The sequence below is a fragment of the Lagopus leucura genome, unplaced genomic scaffold (assembly GCF_019238085.1).
Source record: "Lagopus leucura isolate 7727_CA_CO unplaced genomic scaffold, USGS_WTPT01 Super-Scaffold_100037, whole genome shotgun sequence".
Lineage (NCBI taxonomy): Eukaryota > Metazoa > Chordata > Aves > Galliformes > Phasianidae > Lagopus > Lagopus leucura.
The window spans coordinates 3,846,244-3,858,881 of record NW_024962286.1 but is presented as its reverse complement, the minus strand read 5'-3'; the positions used below and the strand labels follow the sequence as shown (position 1 = coordinate 3,858,881).

The window sequence follows — 12,638 nt, the reverse complement described above, 5'->3', positions numbered from 1 at the left end:
GTATGGCATTGCACTGGACAGGGTTGGAAAGGCACGGAAAGGAAAGGTTGGGGAGTTTTTCACTTGCGTGCCTCTGGGCTGCTGTACCTGTTTTATCCAGGAGGGAGGGAGGAGATTAGCACTAAGCTGAGGATGAGGAAAAGGTTTCAGTGCTGTGATTCCAGCATAGAGCAGTCCTGTGAGCCTAGGTAAAGCACTGGGGGGAGAAGCACGGTCCAAGCTTGTGTGTGATGTTGCCCTATGTTTCTTACAGGAGGGAGCTGAAAACCAGTGGGTGCAATTCTGAAAAACCAGCATGAGGTCTGTGCACTGTCCCACAGCAGAGCAGGTCCCCAGGAACCCCAGCATTTGAGAGGCACCAACCATCCTTGTGAAAAGGTGAGTGTCGGCTCACAGAGTGCCCTGTTAATGAGGCCCGATGTGAATTCTTATTCTCTGAAGGTCGACCATGCTCCAATTTTCATCCAGATTTGAATTATATCAAAGTTACTGGTTTGTTAACTCTATTGCTCTAGATAATCCTCTTCCAAAGGAAATCAGTGCTTTAAATGTGGAAGGATCATATGGGATATGATCCTGAAGTCTGGGCAGCTCCAGACTTTAGACTCACCTTCTCTCTGTGTTGAGTGCAGACTGAATTTCATTTTTGAGTGTCCCCAGTCATACTGGTACAACTAAGGGTGTCAAGGCAGGACCCAAGCAGAGATACGAGGCTGCACATCAGCACGTGTTCTTGCAGTGCCATTAACTCACATTTGCTGTGACATGTGTTCATGTCCCTCTGCTTGGTTAGGTAGAGCAGGGTAAGCATTCAGTTCCTTGCCTGGGTTAAATTGCTTTGTTTCTTAATGGGATGATTAGAGTGATTAACCCACCTGCTCCATATGCTGCCAGCGCTGCCTGTATGGGGGCAGGTTAGAAGGTTGAAAGTTCACAGGCTATTCAGCCGTGGAAGTAATTGAACTGTAATTGGGAAGAACGACCTTTACCACCAGCGTCCTGCCCTGAGCACCTCTCACAGCCAAGCACGGCTGGCTACTAGCAAATCCGTCAGTCCCCTGGACAAGAGCTGGGCCGTGCAAATACCCTATAGCCCTAACCCCACTGTTTGGAGGGATTGTGCAGTGCTGGGCCTCTGAGGAGGTGTGCATTTGGATGCTAGAGCTGGCGTGCTTCTCACCTCCTTTACTGCAGTAGGAGCACCCAGCAGGGTGGTTTGCAGCAGCTTCTTTGTCATAAGCATTTATGATCATAACCATTTCAGAAGTCTAAAAATACTCATTAATACGATAGCCAACATCCTTACCCTCTTGGCCAAATGTTCCAATTTGACCTAAATTGGGGCACAGTGTCTTTCTTTGAGAACTCCTCCTGATGCATGGTGTTGTTTGGTTCACCCTTTAAACATCGTTACCAGACAGTGTTAGAATAGATCCAAGAAATCCAGCACTGTCTAGTAAGATGCCCACAGAGGACCATTGTCTGTCCAGCAGCTGGAGAAATGGAGCATCTATTTTAATGATTCCACATTCTTCAGGATGTCAGTGGTCCGTAAAAACTAATGAAAGTGGCTTGAGAAAGATTGCCTTACATCACCTGGCTTGTCAATAATTTACCAGGTAGGAGATGGGCAGAAGGAAGATGTTTGGTACTAAAAGATAATTTGAAGTTCGTGGTGGATTTCAGGAGACAAAGATGGTGCAGAAAGTTGATGTACTAAAAATCTAAAATAGAAACACAAGATTAGGTCCTGTTTCATTACAGTGTAAGAGCAGGCAGATTTCCTTCCTTTGGTTTCTCAGTTTCCTCATTCCCTTCTCCCTTTTGATTCACAGAAATACCAGCACTCCAAGTCATTCCAATCAGTTAAAATGACAAACTGAAATCTGGTGTACAAACAAATCAGCACTAAGAAGGGCACAAAAACGTGTCAGAGATGGGCCAGTGTTCAATGCAGTTCATTGATGATCCTTTATTGTACGGCGTGACTTGAAGGGATGCAGACAAATTTGAATCTTAAATCAAAGTGACAGGAGTCTTAGGTTTGCAATTGTTGGTGGTGTAATTAAGCACAATGAATGCTAATGATGAAGATGAAGGGTAGCTGCCTGCTTTGCTTCATGTTATTGCTTCCAGAAGTTTGCTGTAGCAGAAATCTGGCCCAGCTCTGAGCCATGAGGCGTTCCCTCACCTAAGAGCTCTGTGTCATGGTAGGGATGCTGGGTTTCTGGCTGTTGCTGACCCTCTCCCCATGCAGGAGGGGCAGCAGGGTTTGCTCCTTCCCTGTCCCCTTGGAGCTGGCTATACCTCTCAGGCACTGTGGTTCATTAGCAGGGAGTGCTTTGCTTTGAGCCGTGCTGCTCTGCTGCATGCATATTTATCATAGCCCTGAGCTACCTGCAAGCCTTTGTGGCCCTAGCACAGCGTTTCACACAGTAGCAGCATTTCACACAGTACATGCAAGCTCTGCATAGATCTGAGCTGTCACACAGCACATCTCACCCGGGCTGTGTGTCTGTGGATGGCTTTGCACTCTGATGGGCGTTCACAAACCAAGCAGCCTTCTGTGCTAGGAACTAAACACCACAGCACGCCAGGAGCTGTAAGGAGCCTGGGGATGTGTGTGGGGCTGCTGTGTTCTGGAGTGCTTCCTACCTGCCAGGGACGCTGACACACCTGCCCACAGCACCCCGTGTCCGACAAAAGCACCTATCAGCAGTGATGTCCTTCCTTGGCGATAGCTTTCATGCTGCGCCTCCAATATCTGATAACTGGGGGAGTAAAGCTTCCTGTATTGCCTTAATTCTCAGGAAGAAACAAAAAGCGTCTGTGAACCACTGAAGACAGCATTCTCACAGTAAGTTCTTTTAGTCTGAGCTAGTTCTTTCCAAATGACTTTAAGCAGTGTCATCGATTTATGGAAAGAAATAGCAGAGTAAGAGTCAGGTCCACCCTGCCTTAAAACAGGATGTTAAGTTAGTCCACCAAAATAATGAAAATAATTAGGGAGAATGGTACTTAAGAACAGCCCCACTTTTTCACCAGGAAGTTAGAAATTGGCATTAAAAAAATATATGATGTACAAATATATATAATGTATAAAAATAAAAAAACGTTACTTATAAGCTGAAGGCTTTAAAACAAACGGTTTTGCTATTGGAGCATTCGACTGGAGGAGAGAAGTCTAGAGGAGCTGATGTGAAAAGGACAGAGCAAATGATAATAGCAAGGCTGAAAAACTGAACTCCGCTATTGATTCCAGCTGCCTGTTCCTTAAATTGCCTTATATTTAGATTAGAAAAACGTTTTGGTTTGGAGGGAAAATTATAAACTAGAAAACTCAAATGGTAATTTTCATAAAGTGTTTGCTTTTGTTCTCTGGAAAGCTAACATGGCTTGGAAGTAAATAGAACACAATTGGAGAAGAGCACTTGCACTTCTCCGAATGCTACAGTACTCAGCATTTTCATGTGAATGTATTCTATCATTGCAACATCAAACACGTGCTATGCTCTGTATTCTGCATGATTTTCTGTTCCCAGGCTCACTCTGAGATTCATGATTCTACAGGAAGATGACTTTCTTATACTTGCTTTTACCCCTTCTTCTATAACCTGAAGCATTTCATCATAAATTTGTCAGATCTCCCCAACTGTGGGCAGTAAATCACACTTGGGTTTCTCTATTGGCCACTGACCTCTGCTTCCAAATTCGCTGTTGAACTTTTCCACGTTGTACACGAAACACCATAATCATCATTACCAGGCAGTATTAGAAAAACAGAGAACATCCAATGCTGCCCAGTAAGATGGTAATGGCATCTCAGGATCATGGTCTGCAAGCAGCAGATATAGCACAAGCTAGAAAGCCTCACTGTTTGGAGAAGAAAGAGGAGAAAGGGAAAACAAGCAAACAACAACAAAAAAAGAGTACAACCTACAGCTGTCCTTCGTTTGGGATCTTCTCAATTATCAAATGCTGTCACTTACCAAGAAGAGTCCTCACTTCTATTTGCACCTAATGGCACGCGCCCATCAGCTGCCAACTGTCACAAGGTGGCATTTGAGGGTTGGGCCGTTAGAGCCCTCGCTGCTACAGCAAATTAAAAACGTGGGGAAAAGCAAAATCCAGGAAGCAACGCAACCTTACAACCTTAGGCATAAGTAACTCTTACCTTTTTTCCAGTACCTCCAACTGTGCAAGCTTTATCTACGTTTTTATTACGCAAGTAACGTTTGCTGATTCTTTCAGTCATCTTTTAATCAGTTTTAATTTGTTTCTCTTAGGAAATCCAAAGACCTTACAGAGCACAGTTATTACAAGGAAACCATATTGCTTTAAACACTGAGAGAGCTTCCGTCCTCTCCCTGCTCACGAGGTCTTTCCAGGTGTAGAGTTTTACAGTATTGCGATAATACAACGCAGGCGAGTGTTAAAAAGCACACCGAGTTCTCAAGAAAGATCTCTGCAGCAGCCAAATGCATCACCACTGTCGTGCTTCTTCAGCACAAAGAGGCTCAGCGTTGGAATGCCTTTGCAAAGCCAAGACAAACCACTTTCCATTGCGTTTTGAAACCTGCCAGGGATCTCAAAGCCTCGGGAAGGTGAGAGCCATTCCCAACCTCGCAGCAGCACCGCAACCACCGGACATCAGAACTGAAAGGTGGTGAAAATGAAGAGAAAAACAGCTGGACCAAAACATGATGAAATGATCGAGGAAGCCACTGTGGCAACTGGAATCCCACCAGTTTAAGATGTGTCCATCTGTCACGTCTTTCTGTATATCAGCTGACATTACAGGTGGGTCACTGCACTGTAGCTCCTTTAACATCTCCTCAGGGTGTTTTTAAGAGAAAGTCAAGTCGAAGCCTGATGCAAACAAGTTGCATTACAAGAGCTTTAACCTGAGACTGCCCTGCACAACTTCTCGAGTCTTGTCCTGTAGGTCGTGCCCCTGTATTGGCATTTGAATATGATTACATCTGTGGTTCCCTCTTCCATTTTGACTTTCTAGGAATTGCTAAAAAATTGCTGCTGAAGAATTTGGGGGAATGGAGGAAGGTTGGGATCGCTTTTTCATTTTGTGCCTATTTTTTTCTGTTATTTCTAACAAGGCAGCACTATTAGGTGTCAGGAAAGGTAAAGCTTCCCTGAGGCAGCCAGCAAACAGATGTGCTCTTCTTAACCATTACAAAAGAAAGTGTCTTTTCTGCTTCAATAACACGGTATGGAGAAAGTCAACAAGAGGAACTGAACAATAGCTCTTTGTCTGAAGCAGCCTAGATGTCATAGTTAGAATGGAGGATTTCCAGACAACAAAACCTTAGGCTGTGTTAACAGATCTGGTTGCTGTGCATCAAAACTGTGCTTGTTTGATATTAGAGCAAAAATTTTCTTGAATGACCACAGTTTAGGGAACTGACGCTTGGTTGTAATTAGGGGGGAAAAAAACTCAATGACATTGATTTCATAAACTGCTCAGAGAAGAAAAGGGATCGATCGTCAGACTCAAAGCTCGTGAGCACAAATATGCACTGTTATGTGATGTGTCTTATCATTTCAGAGGGAAGGATGGAATCACATATTGCAATTTACACACAATGGTGAGATCCTTGCAGATTGTCTGCGCTCAGCTGGAAAAGGCCCCAATCCACCCCTCTCACTCTGCATCAGCCTCGGTGGCCTTTATCAGCCCTGCTTTGTATTTCTGATGCCATCTGGAGATGCCATTAGGACAACTCAAGTCAGTCAGCATTTCATTTATGGGAATCAACCCAGCAGGAAAGGACATTGGTGCAATCCTGTCATTTTCTGAAGGTTCCAGGGATGTTTTAACCTGATCCAGAAGATTTTCATCTGTGGCCCAGCCATGAGGTAACATATTGTGATTCCAACAGCAAAACTGCACAAGAGATATACCAGAAATTCTGAGCTAACAACTCAGTGCTCCTGGGCTCAGTGGATCTCTCCCAAGCCTGTTTCTTACAGCTGAAACCTTCCAACAATCTTGGAGACGTTACGCTGAGTGAGACACGTGTTCAAGCCAGAAGATGTGCACATAAATGCCATGAATGAGTTCCTCAAAAAGTATGAAGTCCAAATCTCACCAAGAGATTCAACAGGACACCTCTTTGAGTAGCCAGATGTACAAACTGGTGTCGATGGAACCTGGGGAGTGGCATTATGTCAGCTCCCACATCCCTCCTGCTTGCCAGAGATGGAGCACATCCAGAATGAAGAGGGATGGTTCTCTCCACAACAGTGTAAACAAAGAGGAAAGTCAGAGGGGACAGGAAATGAGGAATTTTTTCAAGGCCACTTCTTTTAAAGCCTTTTTCACCCTCCTGACTTGGACACGTTTCCCAATAAGGAAAAAAAAAACTCCTTGAGGCCAAACTAGCTCTAAGCTTATCTCCAGCTCTCACTAGAACTGCCCTTTCACTAATGCAGCTCAGAAGGTCAAAGTTTCTTCCGTAAAGCAAGGTGAGTGCATTGGATGTGTTCAAGGCCACAGGAGCAAGGTGTGTGAGGCGGGCAATGGCACAGCAGAGATAGCAGTGAGGTGTTCGGGCACTTCTCCAAGGACCTGGGGAGAGCTCTGGCTTTCCCCCTTCATTCAAAGCTCCCTCATTTCTTACCCTCCTTTTTGCAATTGCAAACAAAAGGTTAAGGAGCCTGTGAGGGCAGTGCTGCTGTGATTTACCTATCCTTAAAGAAACACAACTGGATCAACCAATTCCCTTTGCACAAGGTAAAAGACACGATACCAGTCTGGATTGCCGTGGAGGCCCCAGTTCACTATTTGATTTCCTACTTCTCCGTTTAAGAATGGGAAAATATTTTTAATTAAAATCCTTTTCTTGACATGCCAGCTCTTCTACTATTTATTCATTCCACATCAGGAATGTCGGCCCCGAGCAGGATTCGACTCCCAGTACTACTAAGGGGCAATATTATGCAGCCAGAACTTGGAGCAGACGTGTGAAGCCATGCAGCCCTTCCTGCACGCCTCTTTCATATCTATTGTCTATTCTCAGAAGTCCTGTGATGCCTTAGGCTGGGATCCTGAAAGCCCTTGCATTACGTATGTTCTTTGTAATGTCCTCCAGCTCAGTTTCTACTAAAAACACAGACTGTGTTGGGGCTCAGTGTATCAACAGAATGCGTTGTTGGCACACTCTGTCAACGTGGCACTTCCAATGGAGCAGCAGGCACCGCAGTCACCACGCATCACCCCGTGCTACGCTGACATCCTCAGCAGTCACTTCCACCACAGCCAAACACCTGCAGATTGAGCCAACCAGCACAACACACCTGGGCTTAAACAGACAAAAACCCAGCCGACGAAATTCTGCTGCCCTGCGTAGCGTTCACAAACAAGCTGGGCAATGCCAGGATGACTACTAGAAAGGCACAGTTTTCTTAGCTGCATAATGTGGTTCTAATACACAATCCTCATGCCTTCATCTGGTGTTAATCATTGATCAACCCAACAACGGTTGGTGAATTTTCTTGTTAAAACTTTCTATTGTTTATGACCTACTCATAGGCACTGTGTGATGGAGGTGGGAGGTGCTGTGGGGAAAAAAAGAAAATCTAACGCTGTACAAGACAAAAAACGTGAAATAATCTCCGAGACCACCATTAAAATAACAGTAGTCTGCTTGGTTTGCCCAAGAGCTGCCACTAATGGGATGCAAAGCAATCCTTGTATTTCCTTCTACCCAATACTGCATACATTTCTTTTCCTCCTTAGAACCATTAGAGAAACTTTATGTAGAAAACAAGTTTCAAAAGTGAATTGTAGAGAACAAGTTCAAAGGAAATATACACTTTGTAAAAATGTGGGGATTTTGTGGCTGCAGTGGCAGTCAAAGGATCAGCATCAAACTCAAGGCAATGTATGTATATCCATAAGATATTCAAAACAGCTAAAGAGGTTACACAGTTCTTATCATCAAAAATCTGAGAGCCAAAAATTAACTTATCACCTTATCGTGGGTTTAACGCCTGGAGTAGCTGCTACTGCAGAAGTTTAATAGCAACAAATACGAGTTAGGAAAATGGTTTTATAGAAACAGGCTGAAATGATTCAGTGCAGTTTTGTGTGATATTTTGATAAACGCATTTGGATCTTCACTTCAGCATGTGCCAACCTGTCTGCAGGACAGAGAGAACATTCACAGTTCTTCTTCTTTACTACAGGAGCTGCCAGCAGTTGGCCCTGGTTGGAATGCACACCACAGCCATCTGCTCCAGCCAACACGGCGCTCGCAATGAGCAGCTATGGGGCCAGAGCCCCCAAAAGGCACGGCCCAAATTTCAGAAGAATCAGGGATTTCGTGACCAGCTCAAAATGCAAAATCCCACGCATTTTTTTCTGTCTAGTTCACGAAATAGAAGCAGTTTGTTAGGAACTGATAGCCTCCTTCTTCCGCACGGTACTAATAACTTTCAGCTCGTTTTTCTTGTCTGCTTTTAGCAAGAACTTACTTAGTACCTATAGAGCACATAAATTATTTACATTTACCAAATAATGGTGTGAGCCATCACAGCAGCTTGCTGCTTACATTACCACTGCCGGTGCAACAAGCAATTCCTGAGAGTTAGGAGAACTTCTTGTTCTGCAGAAGACGACGCCTGCCTTTAGTGCACTCGAGGCAACGTGGTGGCAGCACAAAATTAAATGCTTCGTCCCGAGAGAATAGCACTGACTCGTAACAGCAGAGGCAGGACCAGTCTGAGACGCACCATCAGAAATAAATCTATCTCCAAGGCGATTAATCTACCGCGTATCTGATCTATTGAGAAATAAATCCTCCCTCCTTCTCTCCTGGATGGTATTTTCCGGGTGGGCCTGAGCGCTTTGCTCGTAGGCAGGATCTTTCAGAAGCAACAGGTCGTGAAGAGAAGGAAGGAGCAAGGTGGGAGCGGAAGGGAAGCGCGGAGGAAGGCGGCTGGACCTTACCGTTGTGAAACAGGCGGGCGCAAGACGCAAAGCAACGCAGCGCAATCCGAAGAGGAACCCAAAACAAAAATCCAAACCAGCACCAAAAAACCCCAAACGCCCCATCGCGTTCTCCTGAGCCCTCGGTAGAGTGCTTCCTCCGGCTATGCGGTACCCATGAAATATAAAACCACCCTCATGGTCGCCCAGGTTACCGACTTCATTTAGTTAATCATCACCACTATTACCAATGTTCAGGCCTTGAGAAAAAAAGGAAAGAATGACTGAAGAGGAGTGGCAAACAAGAAACTTAAGAGAACCCCACCCCCTTTTTTTTTTTTAACACATCAGGAGCAATTAGGTTTGTACCTGCATTACCTCTATTTCTCCTCCCCTTTTCTGCTTCCTACCGCCTCCCCCACTTGCTTCTCAAAGTTCCCCCAGCCCTAAAACAATGGGGTATCCATTAATCGGGTATCAGATATGCCAGGGGGGGACACGGAGGTGCCCGGCTTTGCCCGAGCAGCTGCAGGTCCGGAAAGGAATGCAGCTCCAGTGGGGGGAAAAATTACTTGTTGGTTAACCTGCAGGGTGAGCCTTAATCAATAGGCACGGACGATGAAAAGAACAAAGCATGTGAAACTTAAGCCTTTATATCTCGAGCTCCATCAGATAAAAGCTGTACCTGGAGCTGGAAAGGACAGCCAGGCTTAGCTGGGAGCTTAAACGCATCAGCACGATCCAAGTTGTTTCAGGAGCTCACTTGGCTTATTGGTCGCCATTCCTTCCGCCGCCACCACAGATTAAAATACAAAAGTAAGCCTCTAATGCTGACTTATCAGACTCTGAACGACAGAGAGTTTTAAAAGAAAAACTAATGAATGCAAACTGCACGTCCCGATTGTAAAATGTGATTTCCTCAGGCCACTTTCCCCTGCCCGAAATATGGTAAGGACATTCTAATTAACTCGTTTTGCAAACAAAACGTCTAACGAATTAACATCTGATTGCGCTCATATTTTACGTCCACTTTGCTTTTTTTTTTTTTTGTATTTTCAATTTGAAATCCCATTACATGCTTTATTCTGTTAGAAATGTAGAAAATTATCACTTTCTACATTATTTTTTTTTTTCCCCCCAGATTAAGGACAGGAAGAAAACCCTGTTTCCTACGTGAGCAAACCTCCACACAAAAGGGAAAGCCTAGGAGAGTTCTTACAGTGTTACGGCTGTCTCATGGAAGCAACTTCAAAATGCTACCATCAGCTGGTATGTGGTCATATAAGTTTATTTTAATGTGCCCTTTCATTCACTTTGGGCCTGTTTAAATTAAAAGCATTCTTCTGGGGAGGATTTTTCTTTTCATACTGAAATGAAGCTTAGCTCCATTTTTATACACCAGCCTGCGTTGGTGAATCTGTGTCAGCAGGTCAGGCCAGCTGCGGGACCCAGAGCCCTCTGAGCTCTCATTCCATGCACAGAGCAGCATTGCAGTTGGTGTTAACAAGGGCAGGAGGAGCACTGAGCCCCTGATCTTTTGGAAATACTGTATGGCATCACTTTGTCTGGCAGATGGAGTTTGCTGCTGGCCAGCCCCAGCTCTCAGGTGCCAGATTTGTATGTTCTGACTGCTAGCATTCCTGAAATGTACTAATACAGCCATGATCGTAATGGCGAGTAATATGATTATTCTGAGAACTTACTATGCCTTCACCAGGCTCACTGCTTGTAGGGCAGGATGGGAGGAGGTGACAGAATTCATATATAGCTAATATTTTCCCAAATCCTGGCATTCCTTTGCTTTTCTTTTAGTTGCTTCAATTTAGTAGCTCATATGTCAAACGGTGCCTTTTAAGAGCTCAGATTCTCATTCAGTAATGAGTTCTAATAATTCAGTGATTAAATTAATTAATTTTGAGAGCCCTTAAGACGCCCACGAGTGAAGGTACTTGCAGAAGGCTTGCACGTACCACCTCCATCTCCGCGTGGGGGCTGAGCTCACAGCCACAGTGCCAGCTAAATTAAAAAAGGGATCAAAACCAATTAAAAGGACTGAGACTGGTACTGAATTTGAAAAGTAAATAGGAAATGGATAAAAGCTCATATCTGGCTTGGTATTTGTGCATAAATATGGCATGATTTTTTTCAGTCGTAATGCTGTTCCCTGAGACTCCAGCAAGCACAAACTAATCTTCTGTCAGAGCAGCCTAGAACGAAGCAAAGCCCTCTAACTTTTTCTTTGAAAGGAATATGATTTAGGTAATATTTGCAATTACAAGGAGAAGATATAGGCAAGAAGAAAAAATAAAAGTCAAGAATTAGCCTCAGTGAAACAGAGGGGTAAGTTACCAGGCAGCATTTCCTGCAATTTTGACAAAATTTTTCAGAAATTAAAGACCTTTTAGAAACCAATCCAATCTGGCAGCATTCAATCAGAGTGGGCTCAGCTCCCTGGCTCGGTCAAGCCCCATCCCCTGGCACTGGCTGGCCCAGCTCGGTGCCTCACAGAACCTTCTCGAAGGCCGTTCGACTGGAGGGGTGGAGGGACCGCGTGAGCAAACATTTTCTGCTGACTGCAAAGTGTCTGCAAAGCCAGCCCAGCGCCTCTTCCTGAACCGGGCGGCTGCATTGCACACGGAGCCTGCTTGCTTACAACACACCTCTCTCTCCTCATCCAAATCTACCACGTCAACAGCGTCGCCCGCCAGCTGCCAGCCCAACGACGAGTCAAAAAGGAGCTTTTTGGGTGCCTCCATCTTCCTGTCTGTGGGAGCAGCCCACGAGCAAGCTCGTGCCTCACCAGGCAGCCAAGAGCTTTGTTTTGTCTCCTGCTCCCCGGTGTCCGAGCAGGCAGTGCAAGCAGGGGCTGGTTGGGCTGGCACCAGGCCCTCTGCAGCAAGAGCAAGGAGCCCTAATGGTGCTCGTTTGGTCGTGCACGCACACACGAAAAAGCCTCGGGTAAGAAAAGAATAAACAAAACGAACCTAAAATGGCTCCTCCGTGCCGTGAGCGGAAACCAATGGGTGAGGCAGAGACAGACCTTCCCTTTCCTTCCACCTCAACGAGGTGGTCTGCAAAGTTCCAAATCTCCTTCCTTCACTTGCAGCGCAGAAGCTGAGGAATTAATTCTGGCTCCCAAGAACCAACACACATACGGCTAAAACAAGAGGGTCGGGCGTTTTGTAAATGCAATAAAGGACATTAAGATGGCAGATGGTTTAGAATCAAATTGAAAAATGGCAATTGCCACAAAGAAAAGGAAAAGGAGCCCAGAGCGTGCTGCATTTCAAAGGTCACCATTAGCACTGCCCAAGCTGGGTCCTCGTTGAAATGCAGTGAGTCTGCTTGGATGGACCTCTCTAGTTTTACACCATCACTTTTCAGTTCCCGTAAGCCTTCTCAAATGGAGTCTTTTTTCCAAGCTCTCCAGGACACCTGGGTGAAACTGGCTTTCCCCCATGGCTCCCTCCTATTTGGTTTCTTGGTTCTGCTCTGCCTGCCCTGACTGGTTTGGCTGGTTGGAAAATGAACGCTGGATTCATGCGCCGCTCCCCCTCCCCCAGAACTGAGCAGACAAAACCTGATCCCGACAACAAAACCCTCTTTAATCCACCTGGGGAGAAAAGGAGGAAGAGAAAAGAGGACAGAGCCCTGCGAAAAAGTGGAGAGGACGAACACAGGTACGAAAAGC

The 12,638-nt window shown here is 45.3% G+C and overlaps 1 long non-coding RNA gene across 1 annotated transcript; it reads left to right on the top strand.

The window, feature by feature from the left end:
• The first annotated feature begins 257 nt into the window (after positions 1 to 257).
• Positions 258 to 6,776, top strand: LOC122186534. Its single transcript, XR_006181145.1, has 3 exons — positions 258 to 378; positions 4,287 to 4,800; positions 5,564 to 6,776. It is a non-coding gene; the product is annotated as an uncharacterized LOC122186534 (long non-coding RNA).
• The last annotated feature ends 5,862 nt before the right edge of the window (positions 6,777 to 12,638 follow it).